Source organism: Leucopleurus acutus, assembly GCF_964270905.1.
Source record: "Leucopleurus acutus genome assembly, chromosome: 7".
Taxonomy (NCBI): domain Eukaryota; kingdom Metazoa; phylum Chordata; class Mammalia; order Artiodactyla; family Delphinidae; genus Leucopleurus; species Leucopleurus acutus.
This window is the reverse complement of record NC_139150.1, coordinates 112,967,200-112,994,810: the sequence shown is the minus strand read 5'-3', so window position 1 is coordinate 112,994,810 and position 27,611 is coordinate 112,967,200.

Below are 27,611 nucleotides of genomic sequence, written 5' to 3'. Positions count from 1 at the left end.
CCCCCCTGAGCACAGGCTGATAACCTGCTGGTTTCTGGGGCTAGACTCTGTTACGCTGACCCAGCCCTGTTGAGGATTCCCAGCGTCCTGTGGGTCCCCCTGGGCTTTCCTCGAGCCCCTCAAAGCCAGCAGCCTCTTTGAGCTGCAGCCCAATCCCGAGTCTCAGTGAGAGCCCTGGGTTCCTTGCGGCGGACTGTGGAGAGATAGGAAACAGGAGCTTAAGAGGGAATGTATGTCTGCACTTCATCCTCTTGTCAGGTGAGTGCAATGTTTTCATGGAATCAGAATCTTTAATATCTATAAACACATATTGATCGTTTTAGAGTGAGAATATATATCAGTTGCTGCACTGTCAAGCTGCATCCTCCTAAACATTAAGGTGATGGTACCCACTTGAAGTGTTAAAGGGGCAGTGTTGTACAATCGTTACAACAATTTACTCTTAATGTCAGTGCAAGAAATTAGCCATAGAATCTGTGACTCTCAGAATGCATTAGATGCACTATTTTGGGCCAGTGAGACTAATACTGCACATAAGTGGGAACATTGAGTCTCCTACATACATTTTAATGTATTATGAAATTAATATGCCAGATGTGTCTAACAATTTAGGAACACTGCATAACTTACAGTGACAGTTCATTTACGAAAGAACTAGGGTGCCTTTTTCTTAAGCCATAAAACAAATTGGAGAGTGATTCTTACCCCGTGAGTTATTTATGCAGGGAGATTAATAAAAACATTAAGCATGATGAATGCATGTGCTGTGACAGGGTTACAGCAAGAACGAATAATAACGAATGCCACATTTTTAATCGGGCTGAAGAATTTTACTACACAGCAAATTAAGGAATCTTATTGTTGTCTGGCACAACATTAAAATTGTTTTATCATGCAAACGGCATTGAGCCACATTGCGCATCCCCCCAAACCAGTTGGAACTCCTGGAGGACGGAGGCCACGTCTCCTGTCCATGCAGCCTCTGCATCCAGGGTGTTATCCTACACATGGTTGGTACTGGCTCAGTGTCTGCTGGGTAAAACCTGAACTTAAGAGTGACTTAAACAGTGTTTTTTTCTTTAATTAGTTTTTTTTGGAGTATAGCTGGTTTACGATGATGTGTTAGTTTCAGGTGGACAGCAAAGTGAGTCAAAGCGAGTGGACATACACATATATCCACTCTTTTTTAGATTCCTTTCCCATATACATAGGTCATTACACAGTGTTGAGTGGAGTTCCCTGTGCTATACAGTAGGTCCGTATTAGTTATCCATTTTATATATAGTGGTTTTAAGTGAGCTAGTTTTCATGAGGAAATGTACATGAAAGAAAGGCAATGACTTCCTTTTGAATAGTTGTTTACCTAAAAAACCTGAATGATGATTCGATTAGAAGCAGGTTGGTATTTGGGGAGGTGGCTTTTCATGCATGGCTAATCTCTGAGATTAGTATGTAGTAAAAATTACTCTAGAAAAGCCCGTGCCTTGACCGTAAAGCTTAACATTCCCGTTTGAGTATATAATCTCTCTCCAATGGGAGAGTGAGAGGAACGTCTCTGTACAAATGTCCGGGCAGTCCTATCCACGGTCTTGAAGGAATCCCTCTACTCGTTCTGCCCTAAGGTTAAACCTTTCTTCTTTAGTACATTTCACCATGAGGATTAAACGTAAGGAGTTGCATTTTCTGCATCCCACGTAGGGAAGGGTCAGATGCGGGGTCAGAGACCACATTGCCTTTTGTGCTAAAAGTGGGGTTTCTGTGATGGGAAGGAGCCTGGAAGTCAGGGCAGTTCTTTGATTGAGTTATGTTAGATGAGAAGCGGCCGTTCTGGAGCTGGGCTGCGTGCACTTGTGTTGATCCAGCTTGAACTATTCAAGAAAGGCCTGTTTGGTTGGTTACTGCTCTCAGGTCACAGGACACACCAGCATGACAGTAAAGCCAGGGTATCATTTATGTTTGGAATTTAACCTCACTTTGTTGTGGTTTTAAGATGGTCACAGGAAGTTGCACATGAGGCAGAGCGGACGAGTGTAGCTTGTCACCGATATTAGAAAACCGGGAAGATCGGGTGGGCAGTTGGACGTTGATTTTATGTCTGAATTGCATCATCAGTACTGTCTATGGACCAGAGGTGCAGTATTCCTGCTCCATTGGTACGAGTGCACTGTGTGTTTCTTGGCCTTTCCTTTTAACGATGACCTTGCTAATCTAAGTGTCATCAGGGTCCTGTTTGTAACCTGCTCAGGAACCTGGGTGATCAAAGCCAGTGCGAGATTTACTCTGAAACAACCTGATGGTTTAAATGCCCGGGATGCTGCTTAAGTTTAGGCTTAAGTACCAGGGCCCACAACGGCTTGTCTTCCAGCACAAGGCATGCTGACAGCGGGCTCCAGGTACAGGGAGCCAGGTGGGAACTGCATGTGGAGAGTGTGGATTCCACAAGCTCCGTGAGTTTGGTGTCTTCTCATTTGTATTAATTACATTTAATTTTTATTAATAGTAATTCTATTTAATTTAATAATTTAGTAATAATTAAGTTTCATATTCCCAACAACGAACCCTTCCCGGCGGCCTAGTGTCCCTCGGTGGCCGAGCAGCTGGACCTCCGTGTGCTGAGTTCCTCAGAAGCCAGAGGCTCTGCCTACTGCTTGTCCTGCCGGCGTCCCCTGGCCGTCCTGCCGAGGGGCGTCTCTCCCCCACCCGTGCACTCCTGCCGTCTGAGCTGCCCTGCATTTACCAGGGCGCCTGGTCCTTCCCCGACGTGCCATGACATTGTGCGCGAGCGAGTGTGTGCCCTGCAGGGCCCTATGCGTGGGTGTCCCCGCGTCCCAGCACCTGGGAGGGGGCAGACCCCAAGCCCACTCGGGAGAGTCCCGCTGGGCTTGTACCAACTGTGTGCCAAGGAGTGATGTCCGTGGGCAGGACCGCAAAGGCGGGCAGGCTGGGTCCATCCTTCTCTGTGCTGTGGACGGAGTCCTGTCCGCCCAGAGGTCCCATGTGGAAACCTAACCCCCAGCGGGATGGACTTAGGATGGTGGGGAGGTAATCGGGTGGTGAAGGGAGAGCCCTCCTGCTGGACTAGTGCCCCTGTGAGCAGAGCTGGAGAGGACCTCCCCCAGCATGGGGACATGGCAGAGGCAGCCACGCAGGCGGAGGGGGGCTTCCCGGGAAGCCGGCCCTGGCTTCGGACTCCCTGCCTCCAAACTGCGCTAATAACACCTGCTGTTTAAGCCCCCAGCCTGGGGAATTTTGTTACAGCAGCCTGGGCCGCCTAAGACAGTACGTTTCCAGACAACGTTTTTCTGGAACATGGTTTTTCCCAGACTCCTGTCTCCCAGTGGAGCCATCAGCTGACAGCAGGGCCATGGGGAGACCGTCTGAGGGGGAGTGGCAGCGTTCGTGTCACCTGAGTGCAGGTGCTGCTGGGAGGGGGCAGAGAAGCTTCCTTTTTGTGAGATGCACTGAATGAAGCTTTCAGAGTAGAGCACGCGGTACTGCCATGGGGTCGTTTGTATGTGGTGGTTATGGGACTGAGATTCCAGTGCAAGTACCAGAGATATAGCTTTTGAAGAGATGGTTCTGGGTTTTGCTTGTTTTGAGATCCTTTAGGGTAATTCAAAAGATCTCCTACAGAAAAAGCCTATCATTTACGTGTTCACACTGAAACTCTTGGATTCTGATTTTTTCTTTGAAAATTTTCTTAAAAATTAATTTGTTAAAAATGTAAACTTTTCTAAGTTATTCCCCACTCCTGCCTCTTTTCTTGCATTGCTTTTCTCTGTACAAAAAACTTGTCAGGAATTGTAGTGCTTGAATGGTTATTTCTCTAGAAAAATTGACTCACTCCATTCATTTCCATTTTTCCTATTTCTTTTTGCACTCCTTGTTTTCCTGTTATATATTTGGCTCTTACTATAGTTTTTTCTATCTTTAATTTTTTAAAAAAGTTTGATCACCATTGAGTATACACAAGAATAAGTTAGAAACATAAAAAATATTTTTCTTCCACGAAGTAAGTTTTCCTGCAATATAAGGAATTATATTGTCTTTCGGAGCCTGTTACAGGGGAACGTGATGAGCAGATCATAAGAATGAGTGAGGACTTTTCCCCCCTTTCTCTGCCGTGGACACTAATCAGTTTACCTGTGATTATCTGCTATGTGTAGAGGATGATGTCCTGGCCGATAAAACTTATTTCAGAGTTTGAAACACGTGTTGATCTAGGAGCACAGACAGACGTTTCCAGGAGGTTTCTGAGAAGACCTTACAATCCCATAAGAGCAGACCTTATAAAACGTGTAACAGTTTATAATGTACATGTTGGCCAGGTGTTGTTTTTAAGTTACCTCAAGTCCTTTTTGGAAGTAGGGGTGTCTATTAATAAGTCACCCAAGACACAAAGAATCGTGGCCAGTGTTTTCACAATCGGCATGGTACTGCCACCAGACAGAGGGCGTGAGGGTCAGAGTCAGGGTCACAGCATCTTGGGCCCTCTTTCAGGTTGGCATCGGAGCTGAAAGCCCAGCTCTGCCACACGAGGTGGTCCCTATGCCAGCGGATGCCCTGCTTGACCAAGAGCAAGAAGAACTTCTCAAGGAAAGCATTGTGAATACCTTGATGCTCCAAACAAGCCGCTGATGGACAGAGCAGAGATGCGAGAGGCCCTCCACGTGATGCGGAACCCGCAGGGTGGCCTCATCGGCCCCTTGGCTACTTCACTGGCTGCCACCAGCAGCCATGCTTGATTTTTTAAGGCAGCAAAAGAGGCTCTACCCAGACTCTTTGAATTTAGCCAGCCTCTGCAGGAAAGTTTTTTTTTCCCCCGATCTGTAATTCTATGGCTGACTGCATCTGAATACTTATGTTGGATTTCACCGTGTATGTTTACACATACCAAATATTGAGATGAAGGTAGTGAATTCTGGTTGATGTGTGTTAGTAGTTTGCTAACAAGTAGTTTGTTACTACGTACCACAAACTGAGTGGCTTAAAGGGAAACTTGTTTCTTAGTTCTGGAGGCTAGAAATCCAAGATCACGGTGTCAGTAGGGCCGTTGTCCCTCTGGGGAAGGATGCGTCAGGACTTCAGCATATGAATTTTGGGGGACACAGTTCAGTACATAAGAGTGTGATCGGCATGAAGATACTCAGTTTATGGAGGGGTAGACCCAGTAGGGTCTTGGGAGATGGTTGGGTGCAACCTGATTATTTTGTACGTGAGATCAGTGGGCAGTGAAGATCGTATTATTTTAAAAATTAAATCAGGTAAAGGGTCCTTCAAATGCTGCAAAATAATTAAAGCTCCTTTGTTTGCCCATGTGTCCCTCCAGCCCCAGTGGTCCTTCTCGTCTTTCTCCGACTCTGCCCATCCTCCTGGCTCCAGCCCACCTCCATCACTACCAGGAAACTTTCCCTAGCTGTTCTCACCAGCAGACGGCCCGACTCTGTACCACCAGCCTTTAGTAACTTGGTTCCTTCTGTCTCCTGACTTTTATTAACTGAAATTTGAAATGTACACACCATCTTATGTTTTAATCACGCCATGCGTTTATTAGTCTCCTGGCATTAGTTGATGCAAAGATTTCTGGTTCCGTTATTAAAAGGAAGTCTGATACATAGGCATGTAAAATTTTTCTGAAATACAAGGTGGGTTGTTTTGGTTTGGTTTGGTTTTTGACCATGCCACGCAGCAGGCGGGATCTTACTTCCCAGACCAGAGATTGAACCTGGGCCCCCTGCAGTGGAAGTGTGGAGTCCTAACCACTAGATTGCCAGAGAAGTCCCCTGAAATACAGGTTTTAATCACCTGGATTTTGAAGAGTGGATATGTGGGGCTGGGCTGTGGAGTGGGTGGTAATGGGTGACCCAGGTAATGAGCACCTGGCTGGCCTTTCTTTACCTAAATGTGAAACTCGCTGACATTCTGCACCTTGATGACGTTAAGTCTTTTGTTGGGACTGTAGGTGCAATCATACCTTTGACAGCTTTAGAAAGCTCCCAGGGACATAAGACTCTGATGGTCTCATCTGTATAACAAAGCTATGGGCTCCTTGAAGGCAGGAACCTTCTCTCTCCTGCTTCATGCCAACTTCCTGCTGGGTCAGGGCCATACTTGTTGACCTGTCACACCAGCTAGGGAAGCCAGAGGTTGACTTCATGTAAATAAGGTCAACAGAGGAAAATGTGTTATCTTACTGCACTAGACTCGGCAAATATTTTGAGAGTAAACATATACTTACCATGATTATCCTACAAGGTTTACCATTTTGAGTACTATATGAAATATACTTTTAAATATTATAAAAAATCACAGCCACGTATTAATCTTTCTGAAAAGTTAAAAGTAAATTTTGTTATTTCTCTACAATGAATGAAAACTTGAACTTTTTGATGAAAACTTGCACTTTTTTTTAATTAAATGAGACCCAGGAGTATGCAATATACAGTTAGTGACAGGCCTCACATAGGAAGACAAAATATGTTAAATATCTTAATGGGGAAATCAATGTTTAAATATATTACTTCCTCCCACTATGACTTAGAATGGCCTAGACATTATGCATTACGTGGAGTGTGCAGAAATGTCTTGACAATTAATTCACTTAATACCTACATGTATTATCTTGTATTCTTGCAGTTAATTGAATGAACACATTCAGACAACATTATTCATGAAACGCAAGGCCATAGTATGATTAAACAATGCTGCGTTCATAATTCCTGCTAAATATGAGATACTTTTGGATTTTTGTGGTGGTATCACTCAGAATCAAAAATTTACTGTCATCCTTTCTGTGAACTTTTGAAGTCATCATGAGGCAAGCCTGCCACCTGCTGGTCAAGGCTTGTTACTTCAGTCTACATTTCAAATAACCTGGGTATTACAGCCAAAGAATGTAATGTGGGACTTCCCTGGTGACGCAGTGGTTAAGAATCCGCCTGCCAATGCAGGACACATGGGTTCGAGCCCTGGTCCGGGAAGATCCCACATGCCACGGAGCAACTAAGCCCGTGCGCCACAGCTACTGAGCCTCTGCTCTAGAGCCCGCAAGCCACAACTACTGAGCCCCCGCGCCACAAACTACTGAAGCTCAAACGCCTAGAGCCCGTGCTCCGCAACAAGAGAAGCCACTGCAATGAGAAGCTCGCACACCGCAGTGAAGACCCAACGCAGCCAAAAGTAAATAAATATAATTTAAGAAAAAAAAAGAATGTGATACAGTTTGAAGCAATCCTACATATGGACTTCTGAGATTTCCCAGGCTGTCATGAATTATTGAAGCTTGAACATCCTAACCATTGTCATTCCCACAAGCCTTTCATGTGTATTCTTCCCTTCTGATGACCGATGATGATAAATCTAGGGCCGTGTATTTCTGGGCATTTGATAGAGAGTCCAGGTTCCAGTCAGGCTTCTTTCTCTTGAGCAGTTGTGTGCCAAGTCGGCCCGTAAATGCAGCCCGCCCTCCTGCAGAGTCTCACTCCTCTGCCTCTGCTTTCCTGACCACATTGCACACACACCCTGGTGCAGCCGCCATGGCCCCGTGGCGGACCCCAGCTGGGCTTCCCCCACTCCTCTGTGTGGCCCTGAGCCCAGCCCAGGGTCATTCATCCCCCAGGTGTCCCAGAACCTCAGCTTCCTCATCTGTGAAGTAGGGCTGATGACTCCTCTGGGTTGCCTTGAGCATTAAGTCAGGTAATTGTGGGAAAGCACTTGGCCTCCTGACTGTAAGACTCTGCTGTGCGTGTCCATCGTCAGCAGTTCAAAGACTCGCCAAGATACAGCCCTGTGACTTTTCTCCTCATCTGTGTCATCCAACCTGGCTTTTAGTCCTCATTTTCTTCCCTGTTGTACTTTGAAGACCCGCTTCGTGGGCAGGCAGACTGCAATCCCAGGGACTGGATGTTTAGGGCATCACCATGAACAGCGTAGAAACCGCCTTGAGGCTGGAGAGAAACGTCGGTGGGTCCTGCAAGCATCTGAAGCTTCTCCATGTTGATTCGTCTGCACTCATTAAACCTGACTTTGTATTTGCTAGAAAGGGGGGTAATTGTCACGACTCAGGAAAGAGAGCAAGGGAGATAATTAGTGCAATAAGTGTTAATTAAGTGATAACCATACACAGTGACCAGGGGAGGTGCTGGGAGCACGAGGTCAGGACAGGACCCTGTCCAGAGCCCTGTGAGAAAGTCCCCTGACTGTGTCAACCCCGGTAATAAGGTCCCTTCCGCGGCTGTTTTATGTGTTGTGTTACAGTTGGATTTCCCCAGGTTTTTTACGTTTTTAGGTCTTCTGAGCTTCAAGTGCCTGAAATTTCTGCTTTGCCTGCTTCTCAGTGGAGCTGACGGGTGTGGGTGTGGCTGGCACTGTGCTCATCCTGGGTAAACGTGGCCACAGTGTAGAGTAAGCATTCGGCAACCCCGTTCATCTCCTTAAATGTGGCGTTTAGCACGTTCTTGCTGCATGGAAAGGGTTCCATAAACGTCTGTTTGAATTACTGAAAAGAATCTTCAAGTTGTCAGGGGCCTCATTAATTTCACAGTGCCCCATCACTGAAGTTAGGGAACAGTAGACGGGATGTGCGTCGTCTGGTCTTGTTGGGAATCAGGAGAAGGTGGGCACCGCCTGGGGACTGTTAACTTTGCAACAGTTGAACTGTTATGTACTGGACTGTCTCATGTACCACTGAATTTGACCTACACTTTCTATGGCTCAGACCTGAGCGCCCGGGACTCAGTCAGCCTCAGGCCAGCGCGGGCTGCTTGTGGTTGAAGCATTTAGAGGGGAATGTTGATCACTGTATTTTCGCTTATTATAGACGGATTTGCATGGTCATTTTTAGCTCCCCAGTAGAGAGGTGCAGGGGACGGGACCTCACCTGGAGCCTCCTGACAAGGGCACACTGCCTGCTCACATTTTCATACACGTCGCCAGGTGTTTACAGTGAACACAGCGGTGTGGGGTCTTCCCCTCTCACTCTGTCCCAAGCCCCCTCCAATCAGCTTTTCACGCCGCCTCTACACCACGAAGCTGCTTTCGTCCAGGTCACCGGTGACCCTGCTCCGCATGACGCATGGGTTGGTCCTCGGCGCCACCTGACCTCAGCAGCACTGGGCACGGCGGGTGTTCTCTCCTGACCTTTGCCCTTTGTCCTCTGGCTTCCAGAGTGCACACTGGCCTGGTTCTTCGCCTCCTTCCTCCTCCTGGTCTGACTTGGCCGCCCCCTCGCTGCAGCTGTCTGTGTCGGCTTCCCCAGGCTCAGTTCCTAACTCTCCTCTCTCTCTATCTGGTAGTCATTCAAGTTCAAGGTGGTTTAGATGCTGCCATTTGCTGACGGCTCCCACTGTAAGCAGCTCTTTGTAGGAAACCGCCCTCAACAGGAAGCCCCTTTCCTTGTCACTTTAGCAGAGCTGTATTGTGACTTTTCACCAGGCACCCCATGCTCTACTCATCTCGGGCCCAAGCACACCTTTCAGGTCTTCTCATCACACGATACTTTGCCTAAAGTTGTCCGTTCTTTCTGTAGATCAAAGATGCAGAAATGAATCAGTAATTAATTGGTGGCCAGATCTCTTCCCTAGCATCCCCTCCAGTAATCTCCTGAATGAACCGTGTGACCGAACTTGTGATCGAGAGAACATCTAGAGGAAGATGACGAGGATTCCACGAGCCTGCACACAGTGGGGGACGGCGATGACCCTGACCCCCCATCTCAGTGATTAACTGAGATTACTCCCATCCTTCCCTTTAAAACTCACATGGCGAGCAGAATCTCAGAGATGGTTTTGGGGAGACATGGAGTCCACCATCTCCCCACGTTGCCAGCATCCTGATTAAAGGAACTCTCCTTTCTAGCAACATTTCTCTCTCTCGAGTGTTGATTTTTGAGTGGTAAGCAGCCGGACCTGATTGGGTAACCCCAAGTCTCACCTCCAGCCCCAACGTCTCTCCAGACTCCAGGTGGACACTTCCAGCCACTTCATCCATGCCTCCATCTGGGTGTTCTGTCAGGAAAAGAGATGGTGCTCTCTGCGTTCTGAGTACATAGTTTGTTCAGGGGATTGGGACTTAAGACCATGGTGAGAAGGCCTCGGGGAGGGACAGTCAGCCAAGCTGTCACTCTGTTTCATCTGCAGCAAGCACACACTGGAAGCCACCAGGTGTCAGTGTCCTCCGGCCAGCTCCCTCAGGCTCCCGCAGTATACTGTCCTGAAGATGATGTGAGTATTTGAGCCCTGATCCAGGAAGATCCCACATGCCACGGAGCAACTAAGCCCGTGCGCCACAACTGCTGAGCCTGCGCTCTAGAGCCCATGAGCCACAACTACTGAGCATGCGTGCCACAACTACTGAAGCCCACGTGCCTAGAGCCCATGCTCTGCAACAAGAGAAGCCACTGCAATGAGAAGCCCACGCACCACAACGACGAGTAGCCCCGGCTCGCCACAACTAGAGAAAGCTTGCATGCAGCAACTAAGACCCAATGCAGCCAAAAATAAATAAATACATAATAAATAAATTTAAAAAAAAAGATGCTGTGGGTAACAGGCACCCACCAGCATCCCAGATGTGGGCCGTTATCCCAGAGCTCACTCAGAAGCCACTGCCAACCTCCCTCTGGTACAACCACTCCCAGGGAATTGGGCCTCATGTCTGAGGCCTCTCATTGGCCGACTGATGGAGAAGGGATTCCGGGGAAGTGGTTCCCGGCCGCTGGTCAGCAGATACTTGGTGAGAGGCCACTGCAGACAGTGACGCACAGATGCCTGGCAGGCTCCCCAAAGGTGACACGTCCAAGGCTAAGCCCCAGTTCTTTCAAACTGGCTTCATCCTTTGCTTCATCTTTGTGGTTGTCAACTCCACTCCCGGTTGCTTAGACGAAAAACTGGGGGTTTTGATTCCTCCTTCTGTCACCCCTCACATTCAATCCATTAGGAGACCTCCTTGGCCCTGTTTTTAAAAACCTGGACAGCAGCCTCTCCTAACAACCTGTCTGCCCTCTGCTGGGTCCGAGCCGCCATCCTCCCGGGCCTGGGTTACTGTAGTAGCCTTTGGACAGGCCTCCCTGCCTGTTCCCCTCAATTCCACAGCCAGAGCCACCCACTCAGACTGGAGGTCCCCTCTGTCTTGTGGTCGCAATCCCACCATGGTTCTCCCACTCTCGGAGAGTGAAAGCCACCGTCTTCACCTCGGCAACAAGATGCTCCGGCCACCCCACCCTCCTCTCCCAGTGGGTCCCTGTTGTTTGCTCCGCTGCAGCCACACGGGTGCCCTGGCTGTCCCCTGAACCGAAGAGGCTCAAACCTGGGGTCTTGCTACCCCCTCAGACACCCGCGTGGCTAGTGCCCACTTGAGTCTTCGCTCACCTTCTCAAGGAGCAGGCTAGCACCTTAATTTTAGGCTGCACCATGTTCCTTGCCAGCCTCCCAACCTGCTCTGCCAGGTGACCCCCCATGGCCCTTTGTCCCATCTCACAGGCTATACGATGTGCTTGTGTGTTGTGCTTATTGTTTGTGGTAAACTTCCCGTGCTAAAACGTAAGCCCCATGATAACAAGTGTCTTTATTCACGGATGGGTCACAAACACTTATAACTGTGCCCACAAATACGGGCATTCAGAAATACTGGTTAAACAGTGTATATATCCTTTTGTCAAGCAAAAAAAAAAAAAAAAACCCAAAAGCAAACAAACAAAAAACACCGGGGTCATATTGTATAAATAAACTGCTTTAGCAAAACTCTTTTGCATGGTGTCTCTTGAATATTTTCCCACGTCAATAGACATGCAACTCAAACTTCTTTTTCTAACTACATTAAATGCCACCGTATAGTAATTCTCTTTAGTGTTTAATTAGTTTACTTGTTTTAATGGTAATGTCTTTTTAAAAATTGCTTTGTTGAGACGTAATTCACACACCACAAACTTCCCCATTAAAAGCACGCAATCCAGTGGCAACGCATATTTACTGGAGGCCTGCCCTCAGCCAGGCTCTGTCGCAGGCCTCGAGGACGCAGCCAGGACGAGCATGGCATAGCTCCTGTCCTCATAGATGAGGGCTTGGGAGAGAACATCAGTTAACAAGTGCACACGGGATTACTTCTTGCTGTGGGAAAAGCTACAAAGGAAAAGAGATCAGGCTCCTGGCCTGGCCGTGGGGTCTGGGCCTCCTCTCCAAGTGTGTGGGACCTGAGTCCTCAGGGTGAGTGGGGATGGGGGGGTGCCGGGGCAGGACGGGGGGGCACTAGAAGGAACTCGAACCCCTCAAGTTTGGGTTTTGTTTTTTTTAACATGTTTATTGGAGTATAATTGCCTTGCAATGGTGTGTTAGTTTCTGCTTTATAACAAAGTGAATCAGTTATACATATGTTCCCATATCTCTTCCCTCTTGCGTCTCCCTCCCTCCCACCCTCCCTATCCCACCCCTCTAGGTGGTCACAAAGCACCGAGCTGATCTCCCTGTGCTATGCGGCTGCTTCCCACTAGCTACCTATTTTACGTTTGGTAGTGTGTATATGTCCATGCCACTCTCTCACTTCATCCCAGCTTACCCTTCCCCGTCCCTGTATCCTCAGGTCCATTCTCTAGTAGGTCTGTGTCTTTATTCCCATCTTACCCCTAGGTTCTTCATGACCTTTTTTTTTTTTTCTTAGATTCCATATATATGTATTAGCATACGGTATTTGCTTTTCTCCTTCTGACATACTTCACTCTGTATGACAGACTCTAGGTCCATCCACCTCAGTACAAATAACTCAATTTCATTTCTTTTTATGGCTGAGTAATATTCCATTGTATATATATACCACATCTTCTTTATCCAGTCATCTGCTGATGGACACGTAGGTTGCTTCCATGTCCTGGCTATTGTAAATAGAGCTGCAATGAACATTGTGGTACATGACTCTTTTTGAATTATGGTTTTCTCAGGGTATATGCCCAGTAGTGGGATTGCTGGGTCGTATGGTAGTTCTATCTTTAGTTTTTAAGGAACCTCCATACTGTTCTCCATAGTGGCTGTATCAATTCACATTCCCACCAACAGTGCAAGAGGGTTCCCTTTTCTCCACAACCTCTCCAGCATTTATTTTTTCTAGATTTTTTGAAGATGGCCATTCTGACTGGTGTGAGATGATATCTCATTGTAGTTTTGATTTGCATTTCTCTAATGATTAATGATGTTGAGCATTCTTTCATATGTTTGTTGCCAATCTGTATATCTTCTTTGGAGAAATGTCTCTTTAGGTCTTCTGCCCATTTTCGGATTGGGTTGCTTGTTTCTTTGTTATTGAGCTGCATGAGCTTCATGTAAATTTTGGAGATTACTCCTTTGTCAGTTGCTTCATTTGCAAATATTTTTTCCCATTTTGAGGGCTGTCTTTTCGTCTTATTTATGGTTTCCTTTGCTGTGCAAAAGCTTTGAAGTTTCATTAGGTCTCATTTGTTTATTTTTGTTTTTATTTCCATTTCTCTAGGAGGTGGGTCAAAAAGGATCTTGCTGTGATTTATGTCATAGAGTGTTCTGCCTATGCTTTCCTGTAAGAGTTTGATAGTGTCTGGCCTTATGTTTAGGTCTTTAATCCATTTTGAGGGTTTTTTTTTTTGTGTGTGTGTGTGTGGTACGTGGGCCTCTCACTGTTGTGGCCTCTCCCATTGTGGAGCACAGGCTCCGAATATGCAGGCTCAGCGGCCATGGCTCATAGGCCCAGCTGCTCCGCGGCATGTGGGATCCTCCCGGACCAGGCACGAACCCAGGTCCCCTGCATCGGCAGGTGGACTCTCAACCACTGCGCCACCAGGGAAGCCCTTGAGTTTATTTTTCTGTATGGTGTTAGGGAGTATTCTAATTTCATACTTTTACATGTACCTGTCCAGTTTTCCTGGCACCACTTATTGAAGAGGCTGTCATTTCTCCACTGTATATTCTTGCCTCCTTTATCAAAGATAAGGTGGCCATATGTGCGTGGGTTTATCTCTGGGCTTTCTCTCCCATTCCATTGATCTATATTTCTGTTTTTGTGTCAGTACCATACTGTCTTGATTACTGTAGCTTTGTAGTATAGTCTGAAGTCAGGGAACCTGATTCCTCTAGCTCCATTTTTCGTTCTTAATATTGCTTTGGCTATTCGGGGTCTTTTGTGTTTTCATACAAATTGTGAAATTTTTTGTTCTAGTTCTGTGAAAAATGCCAGTGGTAGTTTGATAGGGATTGCATTGAATCTGTAGATTGCTTTGGGTAGTAGAGTCATTTTCACAATGTGGATTCTTCCAATCCAAGAACATGGTATATCTCTCCATCTATTTGTATCATCTTTAATTTCTTTCATCAGTGTCTTATAATTTTCTGCATACAGGTCTTTTGTCTCCTTAGGTAAGTTTATTCCTAGATATTTTATTCTTTTTGTTGCAATGGTAAATGGGAGTGTTTTCTTAATTTCACTTTCAGATTTTTCATCATTAGTGTATAGGAATGCCAGAGATTTCTGTGCATTAATTTTGTATCCTGCTACTTTACCAAATTCATTGATTAACTCTAATAGTTTTCTGGTAGCATCTTTAGGATTCTCTATATATGTATCATGTCATCTGCAAACAGTGACAGCTTTACTTCTTCTTTTCTGATTTGGATTCCTTTTATTTCTTTTTCTTCTCTGATTGCTGTGGCTAAAACTTCCAAAACTATGTTGAATTAAGAGTGGTGAGCGTGGGCAACCTTGTGTTGTTCCTGATCTTAGTGGAAATGGTTTCAGTTTTTCACCACTGAGGACAATGTTGGCTGTGAGTTTGTCATATATGGCCTTTATTATGTTGAGGAAAGTTCCCTCTATGCCTACTTTCTGCAGGGTTTTTTATCATAAATTGCTGCTGAATTTTGTTGAAAGCTTTCTCTGCATCTATTGAGATGATCATATGGTTTTTCTCCTTCAGTTTGTTAATATGGTGTATCACATTGATTGATTTGCGTATATTGAAGAACCTTTGCATTCCTGGGATAAACCCCACTTGATCATGGTGTATGATCCTTTTCATGTGCTGTTGGATTCTGTTTGCTAGTATTTTGTTGAGGAGTTTTGCATCTATGTTCATCAGTGATATTGGCCTGTAGTTTTCTTTCTTTGTGACATTTTTGTCTGGTTTTGGTATCAGGGTGATGGTGGCCTCGTAGAATGAGTTTGGGAGTGTTCCTCCCTCTGCTATATTTTGGAAGACTTTGAGAAGGATAAGTGTTAGCTCTTCTCTGACTGTTTGATAGAATTCGCCTGTGAAGCCATCTGGTCCTGGGCTTTTGTTTGTTGGAAGATTTTTAATCACAGTTTCAATTTCAGTGTTTGTGATTGGTCTGTTCATATTTTCTATTTCTTCCTGGTTCAGTCTCGGCAGGTTGTACATTTCTAAGAATTTGTCCATTTCTTCCAGGTTGTCCATTTTATTGGCATAGAGTTGCTTGTAGTTGTCACTCATGATCCTTTGTATTTCCGCAGTGTCAGTTGTTACTTCTCCTTTTTCATTTCTAATTCTATTGATTTGAGTCTTCTCCCTTTTTTTCTTTATAAGTCTGGCTAATGGTTTAGCAATTTTGTTTATCTTCTCAAAGAACTAGCTTTTAGTTTTATTGATCTTTGCTGTTGTTTCCTTCACTTCTTTTCATTTATTTCTGATCTGATCTTTATTATTTCTTTCCTTCTGCTAACTTTGGGGTTTTTTTGTTCTTCTTTCTCTAATTGATTTAGGTGTAAGGTTAGGTTGTTTATTTGAGATATTTCTTGTTTCTTAAGGTAGGTTTGTATAGCTATAAAGTTCCCTCTTAGAACTGCGTTTGCTGCATCCCATAGGTTTAGTGTCATTGTGTTTTCATTGTCATTTGTTTCTACGTATTTTTTGATTTCCTCTTTAATTTTTTTCAGTGATCTTTTGATTATTAAGTAGTGTGTTGTTTAGCCTCCATGTGTTTGTATTTTTTACAGATCTTTTCCTGTAATTGATATCTAGTCTCATAGCATTGTGGTTGGAAAAGATACCTGATACGATTTCAGTTTTCTTTAATTTACCAAGACTTGATTTGTGACCCAAGATATGATCTATCCTGGATAATGTTCCATGAGCACCTAAGAAAAATGTGTATTCTGTTGTTTTCAGATGGAATGTCCTATAAATATCAATTAAGTCCATCTTGTTTAATGTATCATTTAAAGCTTGTGTTTCCTTATTTATTTTCATTTTGGATGATCTGTCCATTGGTGAAAGTGGGGTGTTAAAATCCCCTACTATGAATCTGTTACTGTTGATTTCCCCTTTTATGGCTGTTAGTATCTGCCTTATGTATTGAGGTGCTCCTATGTTGGGTGCATAAATATTTACAATTGTTATATCTTCTTCTTGGATTGATCCCTTGATTGTTATGTAGTGTCCTTCTTTGTCTCTTGTAATAGTCTTTATTTTAAAGTCTATTTTGTCTGATATGAGAATTGCTACTCCAGCTTTCTTTTGATTTCCATTTGCATGGAATATCTTTTTCCATCCCCTCACTTTCACTCTGTATGTGTCCCTAGGTCTAAGTGGGTCTTTTGTAGACAGCATATATATGGGTCTTGTTTTTGTATCCATTCAGCCAGTCTGTGTCTTTTGGTGGAAGCATTTAATTCATTTACATTTAAGGTAATTATCGATATGTATGTTCCTATTTCCATTTTCTTAATTGTTTTGGGTTTGTTATTGTAGGTCTTTTCCTTCTCTTGTGTTTCTTACCTAGAGAAGTTCCTTTAGCATTTGTTGTAAAGCTGGTTTGGTGGTGCTGAAGTCTCTCAGCTTTTGCTTGTCTGTAAAGGTTTTAATTTCTACATCACATCTGAATGAGATCCTTGCTGGGTAATCTTGGTTGTAGGTTTTTCTCCTGCATCACTTTAAATATGTCCTGCCAGTCCCTTCTGGCTTGCAGAGTTTCTGCTGAAACATCAGTCGTTAACCTTATGGGGATTCCGTTGTGTGTTATTTGTTGTTTTTACCTTGCTGATTTTAATATGTTTTCTTTATATTTAATTTTTGATAGTTTGAATAATATGTGTCTTGGCATGTTTCTCCTTGGATTTATCCTTTATGGGACTCTCTGTTCTTCCTGGACTTGATTAACTATTTCCTTTCCCATATCAGGGAGGTTTTCAACTATTATCTCTTCAAATATTTTCTCAATCCCTTTCTTTTTCTCTTCTTCTGGGACCCCTATAATTCAAATGTTGGTGCATTTAATGTTGTCCCGGAGGTCTCTGAGACTGTCCTCAGTTCTTTTCATTCTTTTTTCTTTATTCTGCTCTGCAGTAGTTATTTCCAGTATTTTATCTTCCAGGTCACTTATCCGTTCTTCTGCCTCAGTTATTCTGTTATTGATCCCTTCTAGAGTATTTTTAATTTCATTTATTGTGGTGTGCATCATTGCTTGTTTCCTCTTTAGTTCTTCTAGGTCCTTGTTAAATGTTTCTTGCATTTTCTCTATTCTATTTCCAAGATTTTGGGTCATCTTTACTATCATTATTGTGAATTCTTTTTCAGGTAGACTGCCTATTTCCTCTTCATTTGTTAAGTCTGGTGGGTTTTTAACTTGCTCCTTCATCTGCTGTGTGTTTTTCTGTCTTTTCATTTTGCTTATCTTACTGTGTTTGGGGTCTCCTTTTTACAGGCTGCAGGTTCGTAGTTCCCGTTGTTTTTGGTATCTGTCCCCAGTGGCTAAGGTTGGTTCAGTGAGTTGTGTAGGCTTCCTAGTGGAGGGGACTACTGACTGTGTTCTGGTAGATGAGGCTGGATCTTGTCTTTCTGGTGGGCAGGTCCACGTCTGGTGGTGTGTTTTGGGGTGTCTGTGGCCTTATTATGATCTTAGACAGCCTCTCTGCTAATGGATGGGGCTGTGTTTCTGTCTTGCTAGTTGTTTGGCATAGGATGTGCAGCACTGTAGCTTGCTGGTCGTTGAGTGAAGCTGGGTGTTGGTGTTGAGATGGAGATCTCTGGAAGATTTTCGCTGTTTGTTATTACATGGAGCTGGGAGGTCTCTTCTGGACCAGTGTGCTGAAGTTGGCTCTCCCACCCCAGAGACACAGCACTGACTCCTGGCTGGGCACCAAGAGCCTTTCATCCACACGGCTCAGAATAAAAGGGAGAAAAAATAAGAAAGAAAGAAAGAAAGAACAAAAGAAAGAAAGAAAGAAAAGAAAGGAGGAAGGGAGGAATGAAAGAAGGAAAGGAGGAAAGGAGGAATGAAAGAAGGAAGGAAGGAAGGAAAGAAAGAAAGAAAGGATAAAATAAAATAAAGTTATTAAAATAAAAAATAATTATGAAAAAAATTTAAAAAGTAAAAAAAAAAAGAAAAAAAGAATGGATGGACAGAATCCTAGGGCAAATGGTGAAAGCAAAGCTATACAGACAAAATCTCACACAGAGACATACACACTCACAAAAAGAGGACAAGGGGAAAAAATAATATATCTTGCTTCCAAAGTCCACCTCCTCAATTTGGGATGACTCGTTGTCTATTCAGGTATTCCACAGATGCAGGGGACATCAAGGTGATTGTGGAGCTTTAATCCACTGCTTCTGAGGCTGCTGGGAGAGATTTCCCTTTCTTTTCTTTGTTCCCACAGCTCCTGGGGTTCAGCTTCGGATTTTCCCCCACCTCTGTGTGTAGGTCTCCGGAGGGCGTCTGTTCTTTGCTCAGACAGGACGGGGTTAAGGAAGCAGCTGATTCTGGGGCTCAGGCTCACTCAGGCCGGGGAGAGGGAGGGATACAGAGTGGGGGGTGAGCCTGCAGCAGCAGAGGCCCGCATGATGTTGCACTAGCCTGATGTGCGCCGTGCGTTCTCCTGGGGAAGTTGTCCCTGGATCCGGGGACCCTGGCAGTGGCGGGCTGCACAGGCTCCCGGGAGGGGCGGTGTGGATAGTGGCCTGTGCTCGCACACAGGGTTCTTGGTGGCTGCAGCAGCAGCCTTAGCGTCTCATGCCTGTCTCTGGGGTCCACACTGATAGCCACCACTGGCGCCCATCTCTGGAGCTCCTTTAAGCAGCGCTCTTAATCCCCTCTCCTCGCGCACCAGGAAACAGAGGCAAGAAAAAGTCTCTTGCCTCTTCGGCAGGTCCAGACTTTTTCCCGGACTCGCTCCCCGCTAGCCATGGACCAGTAGCCCCCTTCAGGCTGTGTTCACGCTGCCAACCCCAGTCCTCTCCCTGCGATCCGACCGAAGCCCGAGCCTCAGCTCCCAGCCCCCGCCCACCCCAGCGGGGGAGCAGACAAGCCTCTCGGGCTGGTGAGTGCCAGTCGGCACCGATCCTCTGTGCGGGAATCTCTCTGCTTTGCCCTCTGCACCCCTGTTGCTGTGCTCTCCTCCGTGGCTCTGAAGCTTACCCCCTTCGCCACCTGCAGTCTCCGCCTGCGAAGGGGCTTCCTAGTGTGTGGAAACCTTTCCTCCTTCACGGCTCCCTCCCACTGGTGCAGGTCCCGTCCCTATCCTTTGTCTCTGTTTAGTCTTTTTTCTTTTGTCCTACCCAGGTACGTGGGGGAGTTTCTTGCCTTTTGGGAAGTCTGAGGTCTTCTGCCAGCATTCAGTACCTGTTCTATAGGAGCAGTTCCACGTGTAGATGTATTTCTAATGTATCTGTGGGGAGGAAGGAGGTCTCCGTGTCTTACTCTTCCGCCATCTTCTCCTCGAGCTTGAGTTTGGGGTTTTTAAGGCATGAGGCACCCATCTCCTTGCATGGCCCTGCAATAAACCTTTCTCTGTTCCAGACTCTGACATTTCAGTATTGTTTGGCCTCTCTTGTGTATGAGGCACCTGGACTTGTGTTTTGGTAACAATTATAGCGAGCCAGCCAGGATGTCTGTGCCAGTGGCCAGTGGACCCCAGCCAGGGGCAGCCCCTTTCTTGAGTTCTCAGCAGCTTCTGGAGCTCATTTTGCTCCAGGGAACTGGGAGGGGCTCTCCCTGATAGAGGTCAGCCGCCCCAGTGTACGAGGCTGTTGGGAGCAGAGAAGCATCCGGAGCTGTGGTCCACATTTGGTGTCGCTTGGGGGTAAGTCACTCCAGCTTGCGCAGGCTGGGAATTCTCTCCACTCCATTTGGGCTGCTTCTGTTGCAGCAAGTGAGCCACTTTGGGTCCGTTCTCTTGAGAGCTGGACCACTGTGTTTGGAGGCCTCCGTCTGGGAGTGGAAGTGGAATTTTAGACTACCCTTCCTCTGATTTTCTGTCTATGCAACTGTAGGTTATTTGTTGTTTGTGTTTTTGTGTATGTCATTTTGGGGTGAGCCACTCTGGCTTGTGCTTTTGTTTGTGGGACCGTGTTTGTTATTTGTATGTTGTATGTGTGTGAATCAGTACTTGCATTGGCTTGTTGAGACGTCTGTGGTGAAAAACGGAGCTCAAGTGTGATGACACCAGGTATCCTTTCCCATTATGTTCGGTTTTGCCTGTGGCGGAGCTTTGGTTGGGATTTTCCCTTTGCAGTGGGTGGGAATCTCCTTTTTGGTGCTAGGGAACTGTGATCCCGAGAGACCATTTTTTGCACTGCATTTGTTTGTTTGGTATTTGATAACACCTGCTGTGATAATCAGAGCTCTATTCCATCTTATAGTGCCCCTAGCATAAAAGTAAGAAGTTTCTTTGTTTTTGTTTTTTTTTTTTCTGCGGTACGCGGGCCTCTCACTGTTGTGGGCTCTCCCGTTGCGGAGCACAGGCTCCGGACGCACAGGCTCAGTGGCCGTGGCTCACGGGCCCAGCCGCTCCACGGCATGTGGGATCCTCCCGGACCGGGGCGCGAACCCATGTCCCCTGCATCGGCAGGCGGACTCTCAATCACTGTGCCACCAGGGAAGCCCAGAAAGAAGATTTTTTAAACACTGCATGGGCACTGTATTTTTTACACTCTAAAGAAAGATTGGTTAAGATGAAACTCTTTTGGAATTCCAAAATTGTTTTTTTTTGCCTATGCAGTTAGAGAAACCTGGCTTGATGAAATACTTTTTTTTCAGAATTCTGACCCTGAGAAAATAAAAATATTTCTTGGAAAAAGCTTGAAGTTAACTAAGTAAACTTAACTTATTCCAATGTTTATTTTTGGTTTTGCATTTACCAGGTGAATTGCCATGACACTTGTGGTCACGATTCCCTATCTTTCCATTTGCATGTTGTTTGTTGTTAAAAAGAGGGATCTTTGTTTGAAAAAGTTAAGGAAATTGTTGAACTTCACCCTTTTGTTTTTGTCCTGTAGGAAGTAGGCTTTGTTCTTTGTGTGTACGTTTGATTTGGTCTTGTGTGTATGTTTGATTTGGTCTTGTGTTTAGGTATGCTGGCTATGGGAAACTCAGATTTGTTTCCCAAATGCATTGCCTTGAGGGGCATTCTCCAGATTTGGACCATTTTTGGTTACAATACTGCTGAATTAACTTGTAAATGAGCTCTATTTAACTGACTCTAAAGTAAGTGCTTACAAATTAAATACTTCCTAATACTTAGAAAATTGCCCAAAATGAATTTCAGGGCCTCATGATCTGGGTTGATATCTGGTATTGAAGCTAGCTTAAGCTTGTTGGTTTGTTAAGTATAACATTTCTGTTGTACCTAGGTTTATTAGAAATCAAATAAGACCTTATATCTGTTGCAAATTTGTCAGCAAGGAAAATAACTTGATATAATGAAACTTTAAGTCTATCTAGAATAGCCTATCTAGATTTTGGTAACTTGAAACTGAACTAAGTTAAATGACAAGAATTCATTGACTATCTGGGTCATTTCAAATAGGATAAAATATTTGAACGCTGGTTGCTGGGCAAATCTAACTTTATCTACCTTTGCCTTCTTAGGAGAGAAAAACTAAAGCATAAATTTCCAATCAAAATGCTGGACTGACAAACAGTTCACAATTACTTGCCTCTTGGTTTTCTCTAAAAATTAAGGTGTTTAAGAGTTGAGGATTCTAATCTAAATATGTAATTAAAGCTACTAAAAATCGAATGAAAAAATTTTCAGTATAAAGTGAGGAAGTAGGATCTGTGTTTTGAGTAAAAATGGAGTTTTGTGCACGGTTGGGCTGAGATTACATTAAAATTAGGTAAATAGATTTTGTTATTAAAAGTAAGCTCTGCGGGCTTCCCTGGTGGCGCAGTGGTTGAGAGTCCGCCTGTTGATGCAGGGGATACGGGTTCGTGCCCCAGTCCAGGAAGATCCCACATGCCGCAGAGCGGCTAGGCCCGTGAGCCATGGCCGCTGAGCCTGCGGGTCTGGAGCCTGTACTCCGCAACGGGAGAGGCTGCAACAGTGAGAGGCCCACATACCACAAAAAAAAAAAAAAAGTAAGCTGTGCAAGACTAGATTTGGTTCCTCTCTGCTAAGAGTACAAGTTTATTTAGAATGCCGCTTTTGATAAGAGGTTATATGAACTTCCTTGCCTTTAAGTGATCTGTATTTGCTTTTAAGATCTCTTCTCACTTCGGATAAGAAACAAGTATTGTCTTACAGTGACCGATAATCTTATTTGACCAAGTGTTTTGAAACATTTTGACAAACTTCCCAAATACCAAATTTTAATTAAGGTTCTTTTGACCTCCAGCTAACTTCGGGATTCTTCAGGGGGCCCTTAAGTCATGTCAAGGAGGAATATTTAGTAAGTATTATTTAGTGTATTGAATTACTTGGGAAGCATTGTCAAAGGAGTGATAAGCCTTCTAAGATTATCCAGTACATATAAACGTTACTACTATAGATATTCTAGAAATTATATAAAGTGTCAGAAATGTAGATATGCTCTGGTATAATCTATCAGCCATAAGTCTGGTTATATCATTGCAACTTGATTAAGCTTTTTTGTCAAACCATTGTAATCAGATCTTTAACTTTGCCTTTTAAAGTCTTTAATAGACAGTTAAGCTGATGCTTTGCAAAAGTGCTTCATCTTCAAAAGATATAATAATTGTAAATATTTATGCACCCAACATAGGAGCACCTCAATACACAAGGCAAATACTAACAGCCATAAAAGGGGAAATCGACAATAACGCAATCATTGTAGGTGACTTAACACCCTACTTCCACCAATGGAGAGATCATGCAAAATGAAAATAAATAAGGAAACAAAAGCTTTAAATGATACATTAAACAAGATGGACTTAATTGATATTTATAGGGCATTCCATCCAAAGACAACAGAATACACATTCTTCTCAAGTGCTCATGGAACATTCTGCAGGATAGATCATATCTTCGGTCACAAATCAAGCCTTGGTAAATTTAAGAAAATTGAAATCGTATCAAGTATCTTTTCCGAACACAACACTATGAGACTAGATATCAATTACAGGAAAAAATCTGCAAGAAATACAAACACATGGAGGCTAAACAACACACTACTTAATAACCAAGAGATGACTGAAGAAATCAAAGAGGAAGTCAAAAAATACCTAGAAACAAATGACAATGAAAATACAACGACCCTAAACCTACGGGATGCAGCAAACACAGTTCTAAGAGGGAAGTTTATAGCTATACAAGCCTACCTTAAGAAACAAGAAACATATCAAATAAACAACCTAACCTTACACCTAAATCAATTAGAGAAAGAAGAACAAAAAAACCCCAAAGTTAGCAGAAGGAAAGAAATCATAAAGATCAGATCAGAAATAAATGAAAAAGAAATGAAACAATAGCAAAGATCAATAAAACTAAAAGCTGGTTCTTTGAGAAGATAAACAAAATTGATAAACCATTAACCAGACTCACCAAGAAAAAAAGGGAGAAGACTCAATAGAATTAGAAATGAAAAAGGAGAAGTAACAACTGACACTGCAGAAATACAAAGGACCATGGGAGATTACTACAAGCAACTCTGTGCCAAAAAAATGGACAACCTGGAAGAAATGGACAAATTCTTAGAAATGCACAACCTTCCGAGGCTGAACCAGGAAGAAATAGAAAATATGAACCGACCAATCACGAGCACTGAAATTGAAACTGTGATTAAAAATCTTCCAACAGAGGCTTCCCTGGTGGCGCAGTGGTTGAGAGTCCACCTGCCGATGCAGGGGGCACGGGTTTGGGCCCTGGTCCGGGAAGATCCCACATGCCGTGGAGCGGCTGGGCCTGTGAGCCATGGCCGCTGAGTCTGTGCGTCCGGAGCCTGTGCCCCACGATGGGAGAAGCCACAACAGTGAGAGGCCTGCGTACCGCAAAAAAAAAATAAATAAATAAAAATAAAATCTTCCAATAAACAAAAGCCCAGGACCAGATGGCTTCACAGGTGAATTCTATCAAAAATTTAGAGAAGAGCTAACACCTATCCTTCTCAAACTCTTCCAAAATATAGCAGAGAGAGGAACACTCCCAAACTCATTCTACGAGGCCACCATCACCCTGATAGCAAAACCAGACAAAGATGTCACAAAGAAAGAAAACTACAGGCCAGTATCACTGATGAACATAGATGCAAAAATGCTCAACAAGATACTAGCAAACAGAATCCAACAGCACATGAAAAGGATCATACACCATGATCAAGTGGCGTTTATTCCAGGAATGCAGGTGTTCTTCAATATACACAAATCAGTCAATGTGATAAACCATAATAACAAATTGAAGGAAAAAAACATATGATCATCTCAATGGATGCAGAGAAAGCTTTTGACAAAATTCGACACCCATTTATGATAAAAACCTTCTAGAAAGTAGGCATAGAGGGAACTTTCCTCAACATAATAAAGGCCATATATGACAAACCCACAGCCAACATCGTCCTCAATGGTGAAAAACTGAAAACATTTCCTCTAACATCAGGAACAAGACAAGGTTGCTCACTCTCACCACTCTTATTCAACATAGTTTTGGAAGTTCTAGCCACAGCAATCATAGAAGAAAAAGAAATAAAAGGAATCCAAATTGGAAAAGAAGTAAAGCTGTCATTGTTTGCAAATGACATGATACTATACATAGAGAATCCTAAAGATGCTTCCAGAAAACTACTAGAGCTAATCAATGAATTTGGTAACGTAGCTGGATACAAAATTAATGCACAGAAATCTCTGGCATTCTTATACAATAATGATGAAAAATCTGATAGTGAAATTATGAAAACACTCCCATTTAGCATTGTAACAAAAAGAATAAAATATCTAAGAATAAACCTACCTAAGGAGACAAAAGACCTGTATGCAGAAAATTCTAAGACACTGATGAAAGAAATTAAAGATGATACAAATAAATGGAGAGATATACCATGTTCTTGGATTGGAAGAATCAACATTTTGAAAATGACTCTACTACCCAAAGCAATCTACAGATTCAATGCAGTCCCTATCAAACTACCACTGGCATTTTTCACAGAACTAGAACAAAAAATTCCACAATTTGTATGGAAACACAAAAGACCCAAAATAGCGAAAGCAATCTTGAGAATGAAAAATGGAGCTGGAGGAATCAGGCTCCCTGACTTTAGACTATACTACAAAGCTACAGTAATCCAGACAGTATGGTACTGGCACAAAAACAGATGTATAGATCAATGGAACAGAATAGAAAGCCCAGAGATAAGCCCACGCACGTATGGTCACCTTATCTTTGATAAAGGAGGAAGAATATACAGTGGAGAAAAGACAGCCTCTTCAATAAGTGGTGCTGGGAAAACTGGACAGGTACATGTAAAAGTATGAAATTAGAACACTCCCTAACACCATACACAAAAATAAACTCAAAATGGAATAAAGACCTAAATGTAAGGCCAGACACTATCAGACTCTTACAAGAAAACGTAGGCAGAACACTCTATGACATAAATCACAGCAAGATCCTTTTTGACCCACCTCCTAGAGAAATGGAAATGAAAACAAAAATAACCAAATGGGACCTAATGAAACTTCAAAGCTTTTGCACAGCAAAGGAAACCATAAACAAGACGAAAAGACAACCTTCAAAATGGGAGAAAATATTTTCAAATGAAGCAACTGATGAAGGATTAATCTCCGAAATTTATAAGCAGCTCATGCAGCTCAATAACAAAGAAACAAACAAACCAATCCGAAAATGGGCAGAAGACCTAAATAGACATTTCTGCAAAGAAGATATACAGACTGCCAACAAACTCATGAAAGAATGCTCAACATCATTAATCATTAGAGAAATGCAAATCAAAACTACAATGAGATATCATCTCACACCGGTCAGAATGGCCATCATCAAAAAAATCTGGAAAAATTAAATGCTGGAGAGGGTGTGGAGAAAAGGGAGCACTCTTGCACTGTTGGTGGGAATGTAAATGATAACAGCCACTATGGAGAACAGTATGGAGGTTCCTTAAAAAACTAAAAATAGAACTACCATACGACCTAGCAATCCCTGTTTTGGGCATATACCCTGAGGAAACCATAATTCAAAGAGTCATGTACCAAAATGTTCATTGCAGCTATGTTTACAATAGCCAGGACATGGAAGCAACCTAAGTGTCCATCAACAGATGAATGGATAAAGATGTGGCACATATATACAATGGAATATTACTTAGCCATAAAAAGGAATGAAACTGAGTTATTTGTAGTGAGGTGGATGGACCTAGAGACTGTCATACAGAGTGAAGTAAGTCAGAAAGAGAAAATAAGTACAGTATCCTAGCACATATATGTAGAACCTAAAAAAAGAAAAAAAATGGTCAGAGGAACCTAGGGACAAGATGGGAATAAAGATGCAGACCTACTAGAGAATGGACTTGAGGATACAGGGACGGGGAAGGGTAAGCTGGGACGAAGTGAGTGAGTGGTGTGGACATATATACACTACCAATCGTAAAATAGATAGCTAGTGGGAAGCAGCTGCATAGCACAGGGAGATCAGCTTGGTGCTTTGTGACCACCTAGAGGGGTGGGATAGGGAGGGTGGGAGGGAGGGAGATGCAAGAGGGAAGAGATGTGGGGACATATGTATATGTATAACTGATTCACTTTGTTATAAAGCAGAAACTAACACACCATTGTAAAGCAATTATAATCTAATAAAGATGTTAAAAAAAGTGCTTCATTTTCAAGAAGATTCATAGGAAAGACTTTTTGACAAACACAGATCTAGAGTAAATTTCAGATTATACCGCTGAACTGAGTAAGAAATTTAAAATCCTAATGGAAGATCTGATGGCTTCATAAAAAGTAAAAGGATTGGTTATTGTGTAAACTGGTGTATATGGTTATGTTTATGGGTTTTGTCTGGAATATTACTGATTTTGATCTGTGTTCTCCAGATATAGGGAAGCCCTTCCCCTCAAGTTACTCATGACTTACAGCAATTTGGTAAATTATACTTCTGTGAGTCTGGCTATCTGGCAACCAGTGTCCCACAGAGTGCAAGATCCAGACTGGTTTTCAGTCTTATTTTCCTGAATCCCTTATACAAGATCTTTCTTATATAAGACTTGGATCCAGGACTTGGAACTTGGGATTATTTCCAACTTGGTATCCATTCCCCAAATCAAGGTAGGACTACACCCCATTTCAGCAGGAATTAGCTAGAGCAGTCATCGTCCGATTCCCTGAAAGACTTGGGGAAGGATGAAACAGGATTGGAAGTGGAGACCAAGTCCCACCAAAACCGAATTCCTCTGCCGAGTTTAT